Source organism: Coregonus lavaretus (assembly GCF_964263955.1).
Source record: "Coregonus lavaretus genome assembly, chromosome: 7".
Lineage (NCBI taxonomy): Eukaryota > Metazoa > Chordata > Actinopteri > Salmoniformes > Salmonidae > Coregonus > Coregonus lavaretus.
Genome location: NC_139994.1, coordinates 24,172,913 through 24,195,284, shown reverse-complemented (window position 1 = coordinate 24,195,284; position 22,372 = coordinate 24,172,913). Strand labels below are relative to the sequence as shown.

At 41.6% G+C, this 22,372-nt stretch overlaps 1 protein-coding gene across 1 annotated transcript in view; it reads right to left on the bottom strand.

Annotated features, from left to right (window-relative positions):
- LOC311132705 (atrial natriuretic peptide receptor 1-like) overlaps positions 1-22,372 on the bottom strand; it is a 116,490-nt gene that overhangs the window by 56,120 nt on the left and 37,998 nt on the right. The window lies entirely within an intron of this gene.

The window sequence follows — 22,372 nt, the reverse complement described above, 5'->3', positions numbered from 1 at the left end:
GCTGAACTGTTGTCAGGTTCTTAGGACCTTGTGTAGTTTGCTTCACTTTGTTTAGTTAGCAAACTTTTGACATTTGTTCTCAATATAAATTAACCACACTGGATCCAAAACAAACACTGAAGTCAGCTGAATGATCACATTCTAAGCTGTGCTGCAATGAACTGCAACAGAATGTTTCCTTTTCTGAAGCACAACTCTACCAATGTGTCCCTGTAAACCATTTTACGTACACACAGAAGCCCTCATTCCAAAACACAGTTTAGAGCCTTTTAGAACTTAACAGTCCAAAAATGTGTTTTGGAGGTACAGTAAAACGGACATTAGTCTGAGTAAATTGGTTAAGTAGTATAAGGTGCAGAAACAGTCACATTGGACTGTCACTCCATTCCGAACAGAAGCTCACAGCCATGATCCACTGACCTCGGACCTGTTTGGTCATTGCTGAAGAGGATAGACGTCAGGCTCAGACCACTTAGAGAAATGTGACCCATTGTTGTTTATTACTGTTCTGAGGTTGACCTCTGACCTCCACTATCAATTACCTTCATATGTGTATATAATTTGGGGGGGTGCTTATATTTGTCCTGTTACACACAAGTGTGTAATGGAAATGATTTGTTTGTGCATATCCCAACCCCCCCCCGAGACACTCGTAGGGAGTTGGGTCACGATTGTACAGTGCCCCTGGAGCAATTAGGCTTAAGTGCTTTGCTCAAGGGCATATCGATAGGATTATTAATTGTTTTACCTTGTTGGCTCTGGTATTCGATCCAGCAACCTTTCGGTTACCGGCCTAACGTGCTAACCTCGAGGCTACCTAAAGCCCATAAGGTCAACCAATCAATTACCAAATGATCTAGCCATTCAGTATATGAGTTAGGACGCATATGAGTTCACTGAGTGACCGGCTGCATGTAAATAAAGCATATTCTGTCAATTTATTTACACAATTGACTAGCATATAAAACATCCATGACAGCTAAAGCAAACCAATAAGTATACGTTTGATGCAAATTAGGTAAGGAATATGTTATGTTAAGAACACAAAACAACGATATATACAGTGTGTCATACAGGCCACACCGGGATAAAAAGGGCACTATACCAACACTGCATGTGGCTATGACAGTCAAACACCGTACATTGTCCGTCAGAACTACAGTACAAGAATAAGCAAAAGGCTTAGACTGACATCAGGCGACCGGCTGCCTTTGTTTTCCTTCCCACTGATAAGGGTGACTGGGCGACCAGCGTCCATTTTGTGCCAGTCAGGGGCAGCTGACACGGCTCTGGTGGCGTGATTATGTGTCTGCTCTTTGTCCAGGCTGCCTTATATATAAAACACTGCCAGCTAGAGCCAATAATGAGGGAAGAAAGAAGAGGGGGAGAAAGGAGGGGGGAGAGATAAAAAAGAGACTGGGATGTTTGAAGCAATGAAAGTCTACAATACATGTTAAGGATATAATAGCAAAGTTAGAGAAAGTTGAGGATACATTGAGGACGAGTTGCTGGCAGTCTTCGGTTGGGGGTGGCAGGTCAGAGAGAGTGAGCCCACTATGTAAAATAATAAAGGAAAAGGAGAAGAGAGAAGGAGAAATAGAGTGTGGAGAGGAATGGATAGCAAAAAAAGCAACAGAGACCTCAGAAGGCAGGGAGCATCAAGAAAGGGAAAGAGCCAATTTTTTCTTTAGCGGATGGTTAGGTGGCCGGAACATAATTACAAATAATTTGTAGACTGCAAATTCAGCGCAAGAAGATATTATATTTGACTAAAACATAATCATTTCAAACCTTGCTTACATTTGTCACATACACTGAGCATACCAAACATTGGGAACACCTTCCTAATATTGAGTTGCACACCCCCTTTTGCCCTCAGAACAGCCTCATTTCGTCGGGGCATGGACTCTACAAGGTGTCGAAAGCATTCCATAGGGTGCTGGCCCATGTTGACTCCAATGCTTTCCACAGTTGTGTCAAATTGGCTTGATGTCCTTGGGTGGTTGACCATTCTTGATACACACTGTTGAGGATGAAAAACCCAGCAGCGTTGCAGTTCTTGACACAAACCGGGGTGCCTGGCACCTACTACCATAACCCATTCAAAGGCACTTAAATATATTGTCTTGCCCCTTCACCCTCTGAATGGCACACATACACAGTCTCAATTGTCTCAAGGCTTAAAAATCGTTCTTTAACCTGTCTCCTCCCCTTCATCTACACTGATTGAAGTGGATTTAATAAGTGATATCAAAAAGGGATCATAGCTTTCACCTGGATTAACCAGGTCAGTCTATATCATGGAAAGAGCAGGTGTTCTTAATGTTTTGTATACTCCGTGTATATCTCTCTATTATGCGTGGGAATACTTTGGAACTGATTTCTTGGTGTTTTTACAGTCTTTTATGTCCAACAATTAAAACAAATACAATTTAAGAAAATATACAAATGTTTTTTTGTTTTTTTCTCATCACACTTGGGGGGCCAAATAAAAACACCTGTGGGCCAAATTCGGCCGGCGGGCCGCCAGTTGGGGAGGAACAGACCAAGGGAGAGAAGGAAGGAGAAACAGATGGGGTAATGAAAAGAGAAGATAAACAAGACAAAGTAGCCAGACGGACCGTAAAAGTAAAGTAGCAAGATAGTAACAAGAGTACAAGATGAACAGGATAAAGAAGTTAGACAGGTAAAGAGAATGAAATAAACAACAAGAGCATGGACAGAAGGAGACCAATTTAAATGGACATAGCAGTTTTGAGAAGGAGAAAAATAAAGGGCAACATTTTGCATAATGACGTCATTATCTGGTTGTAAGCAAGTTTTGTGGTTGTAGAGATTTCTGATTATTGTGTGAACCATGTAGAGACTTCTATTTTCATGAAGTCATCCAGATTTCAGGAAAATACATTATTTGATTGACATCATATTTGATCTGGTCAGATTACCAGATTACAACCAGTGAAATATGTATTTTTCTGATCGCTAACAATATGTCTAGAAAACGTTTTTTCATAGCTAGAAAACGACCTGAACGTGACGTTACAAAACATCTCATAATAACTTCATTGCCAGCAGTACACTGGGTAGGATTAGATGCAACAAGATAGTGACAAAGTGTGAGGGTAAAACAGATTTAAAAGGGGAGGGTGCTGCTCTGCTGTGCTGTTCTCTGTATGACGGAGGCAGAGGGAGACGGGGCCCAGATGGGAGAGATAAACAGGACACTCTGTTTCCCCTTTATTAGATTCCCTCCCTTTTATTCTGGTCCTGCAGCGCCGTGTGTCCTGACAGAACCCACACGTGTGTTTTAACGCAAATGCAGGACTGGATGGCGGGATGGATAGAGGGGGAAAAGAAGAAGAGAGGAGGACAAGAAAGGTGGTGATGCAATCCTTGGATATATTACAAACTCACTACACTGACTGACTCACTCCAGTGGGGCCATCATCGTATATACAGTCGTGGTCAAAAGTTTTGAGAATGACACAAGTATTGGTCTTCACAAAGTTCGCTGCTTCAGTGGTATGAGATATTTTTGTCAGATGTTACTATGGTATACTGAAGTATAATTACAAGCATTCCATAAGTGTCAAAGGCTTTTATTGACAATTACATTAAGTTTATGCAAAGAGTCAATATTTGCAGTGTTGACCCTTCTTTTTCAAGACCTCTGCAATCCGCCCTGGCATGCTGTCAATTAACTTCTGGGCCACATCCTGACTGATGGCAGCCCATTCTTGCATATTCAATGCTTGGAGTTTGTCAGAATTTGTTGGTTTTTGTTTGTCCACCCGCCTCTTGAGGATCGACCACAAGTTCTCAATGGGATTAAGGTCTGGGGAGTTTCCTGGGCATTGACCCAAAATGTAGATGTTTTGTTCCCCAAGCCACTTAGTTATCACTTTTGCCTTATGGCAAGGTGCTCCATCATGCTGGAAAAGGCATTGGTCGTCACCAAACTGTTCTTGGATGGTTGGGAGAAGTTGCTCTCTGAGGATGTGTTGGTACCATTCTTTATTCATGGCTGTGTTCTTAGGCAAAATTGTGAGTGAGCCCACTCCCTTGGCTGAGAAGCAACCCCACACATGAATGGTCTCAGGATGCTTTACTGTTGGCATGACACAGGACTGATGGTAGCGCTCACCTTGTCTTCTCCGGACAAGGTGTTTTCCAGATTCCCCAAATAATCGGAAAGGGGATTCATCAGAGAATATTACTTTACCTCAGTCCTCAGCAGTCCAATCCCTGTACCTTTTGCAGAATATCAGTCTGTCCCTGATGTTTTTCCTGGAGAAAATTGGCTTCTTTGCTGCCCTTCTTGACACCAGGCCATCCTCCAAAAGTCTTCGCCTCACTGTGCGTGCAGATGCACTCACACCTGCCTGCTGCCATTCCTGAGCAAGCTCTGCACTGTTGGTGCCCCGATCCCGCAGCTGAATCAACTTTAGGAGACGGTCCTGGCGCTTGCTGGACTTTCTTGGGCGCCCTGACGCCTTCTTCACATCAACTGAACCTCTCTCCTTGAAGTTCTTGATGATCCGAAAAATGGTTGATTTAGGTGCAATCTTACTAGCATCAATATCCTTGCATGTGAAGTCCTTTTTGTGCAAAGCAATGATGACGGCACGTGTTTCCTTGCAGGTAACCATGGTTAACAGAGGAAGAACAATGATTTCAAGCACCACCCTCCTTTTAAAGCTTCCAGTCTGTTATTCTAACTCAATCAGCATGACAGAGTGATCTCCAGCCTTGTCCTCGTCAACACTCACCTGTGTTAACGAGAGAATCACTGACATGATGGCAGCTGGTCCTTTTGTGGCAGGGTTTAAATGTTTTTTGAAGGCTATTCCATGCGAGAAATTGCCAAGAAACTGAAGATCTCATACAACGCTGTGTACTACTCCCTTCACTGAACAGTGCAAACTGGCTCTAACCAGAATAGAAAGAGGAGTGGGAGGCCCCGGTGCACAACTGAGCAAGAGGACAAATACAGTAGAGTGTCTAGTTTGAGAAACAGACTCCTCACAGGTCCTCAACTGGCAGCTTCATTAAATAGTACCCACAAAACACCAGTCTCAACATCAACAGTGAAGAGGCGACGCCGGGATGCTGACCTTCTAGGCAGAGTTGCAAAGAAAAAGCAAAATCTCAGACTGGCCAATAAAAAATAAAATATTAAGATGGGCAGTCTGAGTGAGATATGGCAATTTCTTGCATGGAATAGCCTTCATTTCTCAGAACAAGAATAGACTGCCGAGTTTCAGAAGAAAGTTATTTGTTTCTGGACATTTTGAGCCTGTAATCGAACCCACAATTGCTGATGCTCCCGATACTCAACTAGTCTCAAGAAGCCCAGTTTTATTGCATCTTTAATCAGCACAACAGTTTTCAGCTGTGCTAACATAATTGCAAAAGGGTTTTCTAATGATTAATCAGCCTTTTAAAATGATAAACTTGGATTAGCAACATGCCATTGGAACACAGGACTGATGGTTGCTGATAATGGGCCTCTGTACGCCTATGTAGATATTCCATAAAAAATCAGCCATTTCCAACTACAATAGCCATTTACAACATTAACAATGTCTACACTGTATTTCTGATCAATTTGATGTTATTTTAATGGATTTTTTTTGGTGCTTTTCCTTCGAAAACAAGGACATTTCTAAGTGACCCGAAACTTTTGAACGGTAGTGTAAGTGCACGTACTGTATCCTGAGCACGCACACACACTCACACACACACACACACACTACGCACTTACATGCATTTCTCTTTTCACGCACACACATATGCATTTCAGCATGAGCATGAACACACATTCCAGTGTCTGTGTGCTGTCTCTCAGGAGTTCACCTCTACCCTCTAGGTATTATCTCATGTCACAGTGTGTTTACTCCTTTCAGCCGACACATGAAGACAACCCAGCAGGACAACCTAGTTCAGTAGAACTAAGCCAAATTCGGACACTGCCAAATTCCTCACATAGGCCATTCCTCTGACACATCATTTCAAGTAATTGAAACTATTGTATACTCCTGGGAAAAAGTAACATTCCTGACTAAAAAAAACTTTCATCATCTTTGTCCTCATTGCTTGCTTATTATGGTAACTTGAGCCCTTCAGGCGATCAGCACTTGGTAGGATGATCTTGTGGAGGGGTTTCAGCATTACTGCATAAATGTCTGATTAAAAGGAATGAAAATGATTATGGTTATAGTTTGCTTTATCGACAGGGGTGGTGAATATGACTGTATTAAAAAATAAGACAAAATGGTGTTGAACACTTTGTAACCATTCCCAACACACACAAAAACACATTCTATATCACCAAGTTCAAATTCAATCAGGCCCATCAACTAATGTGATAAGCGGGGCTCGCTACACCACATCCGTCTCCATCTCTCCATCTCTCCCCTGGCCGTTTACACCCGCTAGCCACAGAGGAGCGATTAGCTAACCGCACGGCCTCTCATGACGCAAATCCAGGGCAAACACTCCCAGATCCCCACTTTACACTATAAATATACTGAGGGATGGTTTGGTCAGGACTGAGAGACCAGTTTATAGGGCAGCAGGTAGCCTAGCGGTTAGAGCATTGGGCCAGTAACCGAAAGGTCGCTGGTTCGAATACCTGAGCCGTCAAGGTGGAAAATCTGTTAATGTGTCCTTGAGCAAGGCACTTAACTTACTACTATGGCTGACCCTGTAAAACAACACATTTCACTGCACCTATCTGGTATATGTGACGATAAAACAAATGATTATATATATAAAGCTACTCTTCATGTGGAGGGGGCCTCTGTAGTTCTGTCTGCTTTCTCCTCTCTATATCTCACTTCCTCTCAGGCCTAAAGGCTTTATTACTGCTTTCTGATGGCTGGTCCATCTTCAGAACAGCAGCAATACAAAGAGAGCAAGATTAAATTCTAGCTAGACGTGGTGGCTAAATATTTGAGATGGAATTAAGGCACCTGTCAAAGGGAGGCTGATCTTTAGGTGAGATAATAAGCGTCAAGCGGTGGTGGTGGTGAGGAGAGGATGAAGATGAAGGGGTGAAAGGAAGGAGGGATGGTGATAATGGACATGGAGGAGAGAGAGTAGAGCAGACAGGTAATTTAGGCAGCGGGCTGAGCATCTGTTTTTTTTAAATGGCCAACAGATTGGTCCTGTCTATGGAGAGGAGAAGGGATTAAGTCAGAATGAGGTTACTATTGAGTGGCATTTTGTGGTATATCTCGTGAAGATGTCAGTCATTGTCCTGCCCACAAAGACTACACGTCCCATGAGCACACACAACCTACACTCTTAGAAAAAAAGGTTATATCTAGAACCTAAAAGGGTTCTTTGGCTATCCCCACAAGAGAACCCTTTGAAGAACCCTTTGGTTCCAGGTAGAATCCTATTGGGTTCCATGTAGAACCATTTCCCCAGAGGGTTCTACATGGAACACAAAAGAGTTCTACCTGGAACCAAAAAGGGTTCTACCTGGAACCAAAAAGCGTTATCCTATGGGGACAGCTGAAGAACCCTTTTGGAACCTTGCCTCTTCAGCCCCAGCTGAAGTTGGTTTCAGCTAATCAAGGGCTGGCATCAATACCGTAGGTGTCTTTCATTGAAGGATGAAGCTTGCTATAAGGATGACATTATCAGTGCCATAGGAGGCCAGAATGAAAAGATGGCACATTAAGTGATCTCAAAAGCAACCCTCTAAAACGTCATTTAAAATGTTGTTTGTCGAAAGGTAAGTGCAATAAATTATGCTTCATATTAGGAAAACAGGTGTTCCGCTTATTAAATAAGAATCCCTTTATTCTGGTACTGACAACACAACCGTGCTGCATCCTGCATCTGATCCAGAGTAACCCTATTTCACTTCTGTTAAGTTTGGTTTGTTTGAAACAAGTTCTATAAGTGCTTGCTGTAGGCCTTTACAAAATGGCAGATTTGGTCACTGATAAGAGCATAAATAGGAACACAGTTGCTGTACAGTAACATACTATACATGATGCCAGAGCTCAGGGTCTCTGCTTTACAGCGCTGTATGGGATTCAACTGAAAGACGTTGTAAGTGGGAGCACGACCTGCAACAAGAAGATGCCCCCATCCTTCCCGCCAATGGGGTTACTTTTGCACATTTTGGTGTTGTCTGAGTTAAGTGATGCAGTAAATTCGAGAGGAGTTGATGTGTTCTGAAAGATGAAACGTTGAGGATTATAATAAATAAGGCTTTGATGTCACACAAGCAAACCACACACCCATGAGTCCAAATGTGCTCTTGAAATTTACACACGTCAAAACTTATTTCATTTACAGTATCAGTATTTATAATTGATAAGTGTGATGTAGAGTTACGAAGATGACATGGTGTCATACCCCCGGTTGTTCTGAAAAGAATAAGCCTGTGTTCGCCATATTGTGAAGAAAAGTAGCCATGGAACGCATACCTAAATGCACTCATGACTCCATTCTCTGCGCACCAAAATTACAATGTGTTTCTCTGTGCTTTGTGAAAGCCTAACACTGTAGGATCGTATTTTATAACTTAGCTAGTCATGTTGGTAATAGAATAAGCTTTCAAATGATGCTCACCTGACCCAGATTGCAATTTGTAATGGAACGCGTAAACAACAACAGTCATTGTGTTTGATGGTGTCGATGCAGGGCTGTGTTCTAAACCAAAAACTATAAGTGTGCTTGCATCAGTTCTTCAACGGCACAGCTTACAGAGCTTAAAAGAGCACCTAATAGTTAAAGGCTCTTTCCTTGAGTCATGAAAGTGCATTGAAATTATTTAGGAACTGTGCACACTTTGGAGAGGTGTGCAGCAGAGCAGCGCCCCTGGATCACTTAGGGGTAAAGTGCCTTTAGAGAACTTAAAAACGTTGTCTTTATGCTATACTTGCTAACAATACCTTTCATGGTCCTGCTATTGCCACCATTAGGCACCAACCTCTGCTAGTGATCCAGGTACAGTAGGTGCAAACATAAACATGGAGAGCGATGAACATGTGCTGAACATGTACAGTCCTGTTAATACAGATTCACGCACAAGTATCACACTTGAATCCAGTCAAGAACGTGCACAGAACTGGGTGTTTATACTGTATAATATAAACACACATGCACACACACGCGCACCTACACACACATTCCAGTGTCTGTGTGCTGTCTCTGAGGAGTTCACCTCTACCCTGTATGTATTATCTATCTCATGTCACAGTGTGTTTACTCCTTTCAGCCGACACCTGACAACCCAGCAGAGATGGCTTAAAATAACCAACTGTAGAACAGAGAGCTTTCCTCCCACTAAGTAGTCTCAATAAAACACACACATACACACAAACACACACAAGCACACACACACAAGGCACCCAAGGAAGAGTAGCTGCTACACACACACACACAGACTCTCGCTCTCTCTCTCTCTCTGTTACATACACGCGTGGGGGTGACTGTGGTAGGTCACTGGCTCTTGCGTGCCTTGGTCGGAGCAGACATAAAATCCCTGCGGGACTGTGCAGCTCTCCTCACTGAGTCAGTCAGGGGCTGCTGGTAACTAAACTGGGACAAAATAGAATAGAACAGAGCTGAAGTTGGTGCTCTCCCAATAGCTCCGACAGTTAGACACCTGATAGACCCTTAATCAACATTTGCTGTATTTATCAGTGTCCGTCTCCATCTCTCTCTCTCTGTCGCTCTCACTCATCATTTTCTATTCATCTGTCTCTTTCTTTCCTCTATTTATCTCTTCCCCTCTCTCTCACACACACTTTCTCTCCCTACATCATGCTATTCCCTGTCAGCCACCAAACACAACGTATCCAATATAAATCCTTTGAGCCAACCCGTCAATTTGACAATGTACCCAAACAACATCTTACAATGCAATCCTATCACACACAGATCCGAATCATGGTGCTATTACAGGCTGTCGCTGAATGTGACCATCAGCCGCTGTGAGCTTATCTTCATGATGAAAAGAAGGCCTGCTGGTGTAGCGACGCAAACGGTGCCCAGTGAGCTAACTCGTTAGGGAGGTTTGCGCGATGACATCAAGAACAAAAGCAGAGATAAGAGCTCGGAAAGGCCTCAAGTGAGAAGTATGGACTTCGGCACGACAAGCTAATCGTTCTGTTGTCAGAATGTGAAACCCCCGAGGACAATTTGTAGTCGTATTATTGTATTCTTTCAATGAATGCAATCAAGTTATGGTTTAGCTGCGAGGTGGTAATAAGCAGGGCATAAGCAACATAAGTGGTATTGCTTAGGAACTCAGTTGGGGTCTCAACTTCCTGTTGAGAGTTAGAATCGTAGAATACACAAGGTGCCATTTTTAAATTGAGTTGTGCATCAGCAGTTTTTCTCTTGTTATGTCAGTCACTGATAGTCACTCAATTAGCCCATGTCAGCTAATATTTTTTAGATTGTAAGTTAGTCTAGCCAGCTATCTGACCTCTAGAGGGCCCCCATTGACTTTGTTAGTCTCTCACTCAGATATCATATTAACATGGCATAAGTCATGGCAAAATGTGTAGAATTGCAGCAAACTTGCTTTAAAACTGCAACATTTTCTTTACACCTCTAATTCTAAAACAAACAAAAAAATTATCCACCATCAATAGGGGGGCCACTTCAATGGTTTCGGTCCCTCCATGATTTCTCAGAGATTTTTTGTGATATTTGCAGACAAAAATGCTTGATTTTGCTCTAGCGATTCTGACATTTTGCATGGCAATATGCAATGATTTTGTCAAAATTGTCTCAAAAATGCGCTGACGAGGGAAAAAGTTTGTTGATCTTTGGCTTGATTGAACCATGTTATGCAGTAAATGTGCAGTGAATTGTTGAAATTGAGACCACTTTTTTTGTACTGTGGTGATGAGTCAACTTTTATGCGATAATATTGCAATGCTTTGATTGTTTTATGCGGAAATAGTCAGTAGCGGTATGTGGGTAAAATCACTGGGGAAGCCAAGGCTGAAAAAATGCCATAATTACAACATAGGTGTTGTGATAATTGCATTGTTTGCTCTATGACCTGCTAGTTCATATGCCTTGCGACCAAGTTATATGCCTAACGCCGAGACAATAAGAAGATACAGTAGCAGAATAAATTCAACCACACCTTTGTTTCATCACAAAACCGGAGAGCAAACTCTGTCCGGTGAAGTCCACAAAGCATATGGCATGTAACAAACAGTTACATGACCTACATCATGGTCAAGAAAGTTCATGTTTCCGACATTTTCGTACTACTAAACAACTATAGATTTAGAACCACAGAGAGTTACTGCAAGTCACAAAGAAAACAGGAGCTGCCTCCACTATTCCAGCCCCATTTCAACATCAACATTTCAACATCAAATGACCAATGCTTAGTCTAATACAGTGACAACTAAAATATACCAAAAACAATCTAGTGTGTGTGTGTGTGTGTGTGTATTCCTGCAAAAAATATTTGACTCACCCTAATTGTAGAGAAATGCCAATGCCATCCTCCTCTCTATCATGTTGATGAAACGGTCTATGACTGTCATACAGTACACGCTTTTATGTTTTGTTGTCCTAGGCTACCTGTCTAAAATGCTTTCTCGTTAGCCTAACTTCCTTTCATGGGCAACGTTAGCTAGTTAATATTAACCTTCTACATCTAGCTACATATTGAACTTCCATTATCTCAGTCCAAGGGCACAATGTATTTTATGGTTGGATCAGAATCGCCGTTATAATCATTGGCCAGTACGGAGAATTAAGTAAAACCACCAGTCCAAATCCCTATCTCCATCCATGGCTAATTTAGGAAAGGGACTATTTTAGCTAGCTAGCTAGCCACCGGAGGACAACAACACAACGAGATGCAGCAATTCAAGTTGTTTCTATCGATGATTTATTTCTCTGTGATAGTATTGTATTTATTCACAGAGTAATGTATTTATCTGTGAATGCTATGGGCGGCAACAATGTTATACTCTTTAAGACCAGACCGCATCAGATAGATGGCCTACACACACAGAGACAGAGCGGGGCTGTTTCACTTGCTCGGATGCTTTCGCCGGTGATATACAGTGGGGGAAAAAAGTATTTAGTCAGCCACCAATTGTGCAAGTTCTCCCACTTAAAAAGATGAGAGAGGCCTGTAATTTTCATCATAGGTACACGTCAACTATGACAGACAAAATGAGAAAACAAAATCCAGAAAATCACATTGTAGGATTTTAAATGAATTTATTTGCAAATTATGGTGGAAAATAAGTATTTGGTCAATAACAAAAGTTTCTCAATACTTTGTTATATACCCTTTGTTGGCAATGACACAGGTCAAACGTTTTCTTTAAGTCTTCACAAGGTTTTCACACACTGTTGCTGGTATTTTGGCCCATTCCTCCATGCAGATCTCCTCTAGAGCAGTGATGTTTTGGGGCTTTCGCTGGGCAGCACGGACTTTCAACTCCCTCCAAAGATTTTTTATGGGGTTGAGATCTGGAGACTGGCTAGGCCACTCCAGGATCTTGAAATGCTTCTTACGAAGCCATTCCTTCGTTGCCCGGGCGGTGTGTTTGGGATCATTGTCATGCTGAAAGACCCAGCCACGTTTCATCTTCAATGCCCTTGCTGATGGAAGGAGGTTTTAACTCAAAATCTCACGAAACATGGCCCCATTCATTCTTTCCTTTACACGGATCAGTCGTCCTGGTCCCTTTGCAGAAAAACAGCCCCAAAGCATGATGTTTCCACCCCCATGCTTCACAGTAGGTATGGTGTTCTTTGGATGAAACTCAGCATTCTTTGTCCTCCAAACACAACGAGTTGAGTTTTTACCAAAAAGTTATATTTTGGTTTCATCTGACCATATGACATTCTCCCAATCCTCTTCTGGATCATCCAAATGCACTCTAGCAAACTTCAGACGGGCCTGGACATGTACTGGCTTAAGCAGGGGGACACGTCTGGCACTGCAGGATTTCAGTCCCTGGCGGCATAGTGTGTTACTGATGGTAGGCTTTGTTACTTTGGTCCCAGCTCTCTGCAGGTCATTCACTAGGTCCCCCCGTGTGGTTCTGGGATTTTTGCTCACCGTTCTTGTGATCATTTTGACCCCACGGGGTGAGATCTTGCGTGGAGCCCCAGATCAAGGGAGATTATCAGTGGTTTTGTATGTCTTCCATTTCCTAATAATTGCTCCCACAGTTGATTTCTTCAAACCAAGCTGCTTACCTATTGCAGATTCAGTCTTCCCAGTCTGGTGCAGGTCTACAATTTTGTTTCTGGTGTCCTTTGACAGCTCTTTGGTCTTGGCCATAGTGGAGTTTGGAGTGTGACTGTTTGAGGTTGTGGACAGGTGTCTTTTATACTGATAACAAGTTCAAACAGGTGCCATTAATACAGGGAACGAGTGGAGGACAGAGGAGCCTCTTAAAGAAGAAGTTACAGGTCTGTGAGAGCCAGAAATCCTGCTTGTTTGTAGGTGACCAAATACTTATTTTCCACCATAATTTGCAAATAAATTCATTAAAAATCCTACAATGTGATTTTCTGGGAAAAAAAATCTCAATTTGTCTGTCATAGTTGACGTGTACCTATGATGAAAATTACAGGCCTCTCTCATCTTTTTAAGTGGGAGAACTTGCACAATTGGTGGCTGACTAAATACTTTTTTTCCCCACTGTACATTCATCATCTTGTGAATTGAAGGAAAACACAGAGAGACGAAAGATACATTCCTTACAAGCCCTTAACCAACAATGCAGTTTTAAGAAAATTGAGTTAAGAATATATTTACTAAATAAACTAACATTTTTTTTTTTAAATACAAAAAATATGAGAACACAATAAAATAACAATAATGAGGCTACAGTTGAAGTCGGAAGTTTACATACACTTAGGTTGGAGTCATTAAAACTTGTTTTTCAACCACTCCAGACATTTCTTGTTAACAAACTATAGTTTTGGCAAGTCGTTTAGGAATTCTACTTTGTGCATGACACAAGTAATTTTTCCAACAATTGTTTACAGACAGATTATTTCACTTATAATTCACTGTATCACAATTCCAGTGGGTCAGAAGTTTACATTGCACGATGACATCAAGAACAAAAGCAGAGATAAGAGCTCGGAAAGGCCTCAAGTGAGAAGTATGGACTTTGGCACGACAAGCTAATCATTCTGTTGTCAGAATGTGAAACCACCGAGGATAATTTGTAATCGTATTATTGTATTCTTTCAATGAATGCAATCAAGTTATTCCAAAAAATGATGTCATGGCTTTAGAAGCTTCTGATAGGCTAATTGACATCATTTGAGTCAATTGGAGGTGTACCTGTGGATGTATTTCAAGGCCTACCTTCAAACTCAGTGGCTCTTTTCTTGACATCATGGGAAAATCAAAAGAAATCAGCCAAGACCTCAGAAAAAGAATTGTAGACCTCCACAAGTCTGGTTCATCCTTGGGAGCCATTTCCAAACGCCTGAAGGTACCACGTTCATCTGTACAAACAATAGTACGCAAGTATAAACACCATGGGACCACGCAGCCGTCATACCGCTCAGAAAGGAGACGTATTCTGTCTCCTAGAGATGAACGTACTTTGGTGCGAAAAGTGCAAATCAATCCCAGAACAACAGCAAAGGACCTTGTGAAGATGCTGGACGAAACAGGTACAAAAGTATCTATATCCACAGTAAAACGAGTCCTATATCGACATAACTTGAAAGGCCGCTCAGCAAGGAAGAAGCCACTGCTCCAAAACCGCCATAAAATGCCAGACTACGGTTTGCAACTGCACATCGGGACAAAGATCGTACTTTTTGGAGAAATGTCCTCTGGCCTGATAAAACAAAAATAGAACTGTTTGGCCATAATGAGCATCGTTATGTTTGGAGGAAAAGGGGGGTTGCTTGCATGTGGATATATTGAAGCAACATCTCAAGACATCAGTCAGGAAGTTAAAGCTTGGTCGCAAATGGGTCTTCCAAATGGACAATGACCCCAAGCATACTTCCAAAGTTGTGGCAAAATGGCTTAAGGACAACAAAGTCAAGGTATTGGAGTGGCCATCACAAAGCCCTGACCTCAAGCCTATAGAACATTTGTGGGCAGAACTGAAAAAGCGTGTGCAAGCAAGGAGGCCTACAAACCTGACTCAGTTACACCAGCTCTGTTAGGAGGAATGGGCCAAAATTCACCCAACTTATTGTGGGAAGCTTGTGGAAGGCTACCCGAAATGTTTGACCCAAGTTAAACAATTTAAAGGCAATGCTACCAAATACTAATTGAGTGTATGTAAACTTCTGACCCACTGGGAATGTGATGAAAGAAATAAAAGCTGAAAGAAATAATTCTCTCTACTATTATTCTGACATTTCACATTCTTAAAATAAAGTGGTGATCCTAACTGACCTAAGACAGGGAATTTTTACTAGGATTAATTTGTCAGGAATTGTGAAAAACTGAGTTTAAATGTATTTGGCTAAGATGTAAACTTCCGACTTCAGGGGGTACCGGTACCGATCAATGTGCGGGGTACAGGTTAGTTGAGGTAATTTGTACATGTAGGTAGGGGTAAAGTGACTATACGTAGATAATAAACAGCGAGTAGCAGCAGTGTAAAAACAAAGGGGGCAGTCAAGGCAAATAGTCCGGGTGGCCATTTGATAAATTTTTCAGCAGTCTTATTTAAATTTTAGTCATTTAGCAGACGCTCTTATCCAGAGCAACTTACAGTTAGTGAGTGCATACATTTTCATACAGGCCCCCCATGGGAAACGAACCCACAACCCTGGCGTTGCAAGCGCCATGCTTTACCAACTGAGCTACAGGGGACTTATGGCTTGGGGGTAGTGGTTGTTAAGGAAAATGTTGGACCTAGACTTGGCGCTCCGGTACCGCTTGCCGTGCGGTAGCAGAAAGAACAGTCTATGACTTGGGTGACTGGAGTCTTTGACAATTTTTTGGGCCTTCCTCTGACACCATCTAGTATATAGGTCCTGGATGGCAGGAAGCTTGGCCCCAGTGTACTGGGCCATATGCAATACCCTCTGTAGCACCTTACGGTTGGATGCCGAGCAGTTGCCATGCCAGGCGGTGATGCAACCGGTCAGGATGCTCTCAGTGGTGCAGCTGTAGGATCTGGGGACCCATGCCAAATATTTTTAGTCTCCTGAGGGGGTAAAGGCGTTGTCGTGCCCTCTTCACAACTTTCTTGGTGTGTTTGGACCATGATAGTTTGTTGGTGATGTGGACACCAAGGAACTTGAAACTCTCAACCCGCTCCACTACAGCCCTGTCGATGTGAATGGGGGCATGTTCGGCCCTCCTTGTTACATCACAGCCTTATTCTAAAATGGATGAAATAGTCCCCCCCCCCCCCCCCCTCATCAATCTACACAGAATACCCCATAATACCAAAGCAAAAACAGCTAAAAAACAACAACTTGCAAATGTATTAAGAATTTAAAACTGAAATATAACATTAAGGGCCACATTGAGTTTTTGAAACCAAATGAAGGGCCACATACTATATACGTGACAAAACATGTGAAGCCTTTATTCATTTTCTCATTGACACGCAACTACTAGTCTACTGTAGGTGTACATCTGCTTGCAGAACAATTCTACCCTTGTACCATCTCTACCCTGTCACAAAAGTTTCACAAAATTGATATAATATATAACATCACAGACACAGTCAAACACACACACAGATCCTGCATCTCTACCCTTGTAAAGTACAATCAAACTTACAGTCACAATATGCAAACTTAAAAATAGATATACAGTGGCTTGCGAAAGTATTCAACCCCCTTGGTATTTTTCCTATTTTGTTGCCTAACAACCTGGAATTAAAATAGATTTTTTGGGGGTTTGTATCATTTGATTTACACAACATGCCTACCACTTTGAAGATGTAAAATATGTTTTATTGTGAAACAAACAAGAAATAAGACAAAAAAACAGAAAACTTCAGCGTGCATAACTATTCACCCCCCCCAAAGTCAATACTTTGTAGAGCCACCTTTTGCAGCAATTACAGCTGCAAGTCTCTTGGGGTATGTCTCTATAAGCTTGGCACATCTAGCCACTGGGTTTTTTGCCTATTCTTCAAGGCAAAAGTGCTCCAGCTCCTTCAAGTTGGATGGGTTCCGCTGGTGTACAGCAATCTTTAAATCATACCACAGATTCTCAATTGGATTGAGGTCTGGGCTATGACAAGGCCATTCCAAGACATTTAAATGTTTCCCCTTAAACCACTCAAGTGTTGCTTTAACAGTATGCTTAGGGTCATTGTCCTGCTGGAAGGTGAACCTCCGTCCCAGTCTCAAATCTCTGGAAGACTGAAACAGGTTTCCCTCAAGAATTTCGCTGTAATTTCGCTCATTCCTTCAATTCTGATCAATTTCCCAGTCCCTACCGATGAAAAACATCCCCACAGCATGATGCTGCTATCACCATGCTTCACTGTGGGGATTGTGTTCTCGGGGTGATGAGAGGTGTTGGGTTTGCGCCAGACATAGCGTTTTCATTGATGGCCAAAAAGCTCAATTTTAGTTTCATCTGACCAGAGTACCTTCTTCCATATGTTTGGGGAGTCTCTCAAATGCCTTTTGGCGAACACCAAACGTGTTTGCTTATTTGTTTCTTTAAGCAATGCCTTTTTTCTGGCCACTCTTCCTTAAAGCCCATCTATGTTGAGTGTACAGCTTAAAGTGGTCCTATGGACAGATACTCCAATCTCCGCTGTGGAGCTTTGCAGCTCCTTCAGGGTTATCTTTGGTCTCTTTGTTGCCTCTGATTAATAGCCTCCTTGCCTGGTCTGTGAGTTTTGGTGGGCAGCCCTCTCTTGGCAGGTTTGTTGTGGTGCCATATTCTTTCAATTTTTTAATAATGGATTTAATGGTGCTCCGTGGGATGTTCAAAGTTTCAGATTTTTTTTTACAACCCAACCCTGATCTGTATTTCTCCACAACTTTGTCCCTGACCTGTTTGGAGAGCTCCTTGGTCTTCATGGTGCCACTTGCTTGGTGGTGCCCCTTGCTTAGTGGTGTTGCAGACTCTGGGGCCTTTCAGAACAGGTGTATATATCCTGAGATCATGTGACAGATCATGTGACACTTAGATTGCACACAGGTGGACTTTATTTAACTTATTATGTGACTTCTGAAGGTAATTGGTTGCACCAGATCTTATTTAGGGGCTTCATAGCAAATGGGGTGAATACATATGCACGCACCACTTTTCCGTTATTTATTTTTTAGAATTGTTTAAACTTTTTTTCACTTCACCAATTTGGACTATTTCGTGTATGTCCATTACATGAAATCCAAATAAAAATCAATTTAAATTACAGGTTGTCATGCAACAAAATAGGAAAAATGCCAAGGGGGTTGAATACGTTTGCAAGGCACTGTATATTATATGACTGGAGACATGCAAAATGTAACAGCAGATGTGTAAAAAATGTGATTCTAAAATTTGAGTGAAACATATAGTAAGAGCATCCAATCCATTTCATTTGGAATGGTCTGTTTTTGAAAGCATATTAAGGAACAATTCTCATCTCCATTGTGAGACATATTTTCAGTTATCCAATCACCTCATCCCAAATCTGACTGATTAGTTATTACCTGTATCCAAGTGCATTGCTGGATAATTCTCACTGCATAACCATCACCATGAAAAAGCATAATTATTGCCTACCCCTGTCATGGTTAATCAAGTCTTAATGTGAACAATGGGTCTGGTCACCTCTCTTGGCAAGGGCATCAAAGTCTGGTGTCATCTTTGATGTAGAGATTCTCAGAACAGCTGACAAGTGATCATTTGTTAAATTTGACCTGTGATGGGATTTGTTGTAATTCATGACTGAGAACGTTTGTTCACACACATATGTGGACCCGAATTAAATAAGTATCCTTTGGGCGTGCTTTTTAATGTTTGGAAAATTGTTTAATTCAGTGAGCCATAGAACTGGTCTATTGTTGCTGTTTTTTACTTCTCCTTCAAAGCACTTTCACATTGGATGTCGATGAGCTCCAATTGTGTGTCTGTTGGTGCTTTCTCACTGTCAAAAGACAGGGGGCATGATGCAAGCTCCAGCTCAGTCTCAATCTTGGTGAAGTCTGAGAAGCGGCGGGAAAACTCAGCATGCAGGTTGATCAAAGTGCTACTGTATGTCTCAGTGCGGCACTGCAATGTGGGCGCGTTCAGTGCGTCCAGTGTCGGAAAATGAGCGAGAGACCGGCTGCTCATTTGTCTGGAGAACAACATAAGTTTAGCCTTGAATGCTTTCACGTTGGAATACAGTTCATGCACAAAAACACAATTTCCCTGCAGTTTCACATTTTGATCGTTCAGATGCCCCAATATGTCCACACCTGAAGAAAAGTCGCCCAGCCAGTCTGTCTTTCAACTCGGAGAAGTCGTCAGCTTTACCAACCGGAACAAACCTATCTCCCCTCTCAGTTCGGGTGATCAGGCCTACCATGACGGTGGGAGGAGGTCGGTGACCTGGCAGTGTGGTGCCAGGACAACAACCTCTACCTCAACGTCAGCAAGACAAAGGAGCTGATCGTGTAATGCTTGGCATCCGACCGCAAGGCGCTACAGAGGGTAGTGCATACGGCCCTACATCACTGGGGCTGAGCTCCCTGCCATTCAGGACCTCTATACCAGGCTGTGTCAGAGGAAAGCCCTAAGAATTGTTAAAAACTCCAGCCACCCAAGTCATACACTGTTGATTTTCTGCTACCGCACGGCAAGCGATACCTATGCACCAAGTCTGGAACTAACAGGACCATGAACAGATTCTACCCCCAAGCCATAAGACTGCTAAAAAGTTAACCAGATAGCTACCCGCACTATTTGCACTCTCTTTTGACTCATCACATACACTGCTGCTACTGTTTATGATCTATCCTGTTGCCTAGTCACTTTACCCCTACCTATATGTACAGTGCCTTCAGAAAGTATTCATACCCCTTGACATATTCCACATTTTGTTGCGTTACAGCCTGAATTCAAAATGTATTAAATTCATTTTTTTCTCACCCATCTACAGACAATACCCCATAATGACAAAGTGAAAACATTTTTCTGGAAATGTTTGCAAATGTATTGAAAATGAAATACATAAATAACCTATTTACATAAGTATTCACACCCCTGAGTCAATACTTTGTAGAAGCACCTTTGGCAGCGATTAAAGCCGTGAGTCTTTCTGGGTAAGTCTCTAAGAGATTTCCAGACCTGGATTGTGCAACATTTGCCTATTATTATTTTCAAAAATCTTCAAGCTCTGTCAAATTGGTTGTTGATCATTGCTAGACAACGATTTGCAGGTCTTGACAAAGATTTTCAAGTAGATTTAAGTCAAAACTGTAACTCGGCCACTCAGGAACATTCACTGTCTTCTTGGTAAGGAACTCCAGTGTAGAGTTGGCCTTGTGTTTTAGGTTATTGTCCTGCTGAAAGGTGAATTCATCTCCCAGTGTCTGGTGGAAAGCAGTCTGAACCAGGTTTTCCTCTAGGGTTTTGCCTGTGCCATTTATCTTTTATCCTGAAAAACTCCCAAGTTCTTAACGATTATAAGCATACCCATAACATGATGCAGCCACCACTATGCTTGAAAATATGGAGAATGGTACTCAGTAATGTGTTGTATTGGATTTTCCCCTAACATACATTTTGTATTCAGCTCAAAAAGTGAATTGCTTTGCCACATTTGCTGTATTACTTTAGTGCCTTGTTGTAAACAGGATGCATGTTTTGGAATATTTAGGAAGGACACCTGTATCTTTGTAGTGACTGGGTGTATTGATACACCATCCAAAGTGTTTTTAATAACTTCACCATGCTCAAATGGATATTCAAAGTCTGCTTTTTTATTTTTAGCCATCTACCAATAGGTGCCATCCATTGCAAGACATTGGAAAACCTCCCTGGTCTTTGTGGTTGAATCTGTGTTTGAAATTCCTTGCTCGACTGAGGGATCTTAGAGATAATTGTATGTGTGGGGTACAGAGATGAGGTAGTTATTCAAAAATCCTGTTAAACACTATTATTGCAAACAGAATGAGTCCATGCAACTTATTATGTGACTTGTTAAGCAAATGTTTTACTACTGAACTTATTTAGGCTTGCCATAACAAAGGGGTTTAATACTTATTGACTCAAGACATTTCAGCTTTTCATTTTGTATTAATTTGTAAACATTTCTAAAAACATCATTCCATTTTGACATTATGGGGTATTGTGAGTATGCCAGTGAAAATGTTTTTTAAATGTAGCGTAACAAGATGTGGAAAAAGTCAAGGGGTGTGAATACTTTCTGAAGGCACTGTACATACTGTATCTACCTCAATTACCTCGTAGCCTGCACGTCAACTCGGTACTGGTACCCCGTGTATATAGCCAAGTTATCGTTACTCATTCTGTATTTATTCCTTGTGTTATTATTTTTCTATTCTTTTTCCATTTTTCTCTCTGCATTGTTGGGAAGGGCCCGTAAGTAAGCATTTCACTGTTAGTCTACACCTGTTTTCTACGAAGCATGTGACACAATAACATTAGATTTGATTGGATTTACAGGTTATGGAAAATTTGCTATTTTATTATTTCTCCATTATGTTTCCTCAAGGAGAAAGACTCCACTTCTATGTCAAAGATATGAACACTAAACACTATAGTAAATAATAGAGCAATGTATGCAAAAACTACAGTAAATACTACAGTATACTACAGTCTGCAAAAACACTACAGTAAATATTACAGTATACTACAGTCTGCTAAAACACTACAGTAAATACTGCAGTATACTACAATCCGCAAAAACGCTACATTAATTACTTCAGCAATAAGGCCCAAGGGGGTGTGGTATATGGCCAATATACCACGGCTAAGGGCTGTTCTTATGCACGGCGTAACGTGGAGTGCCTGGATACAGCCCCTAGCCATGGTATATTGGTCATATACCACAAACCCCCGAAGTGCCTTATTGCCATTATAAACTGGTTACCAATGTAATTAGAGCAGTAAAAATAAATGTTTCGTCATAACCGTGGTATACGGTCTGATATAACACGGCTGTCAGCCAATCAGCATTCAGCGCTCGAACCACCACATTCATAATATAGTATATACTACAGTTTTATTTTACTACATTATTTATACTATAGTTAACTATAAATACTACAGTGAATACTACAGTAAAGTCTGCAAAAACACTACAATGAATACTATAGTATTTTTTTTATGTGGGATTAATCACATAATAATATCATGTTATTGTAATATTTTGTGCAGCATGCTGTGGCATCTCTCTCATTATGTAAGCTATATGTACAATCTTAGAAAAAAGGGCTCCAAAAGGGTTCT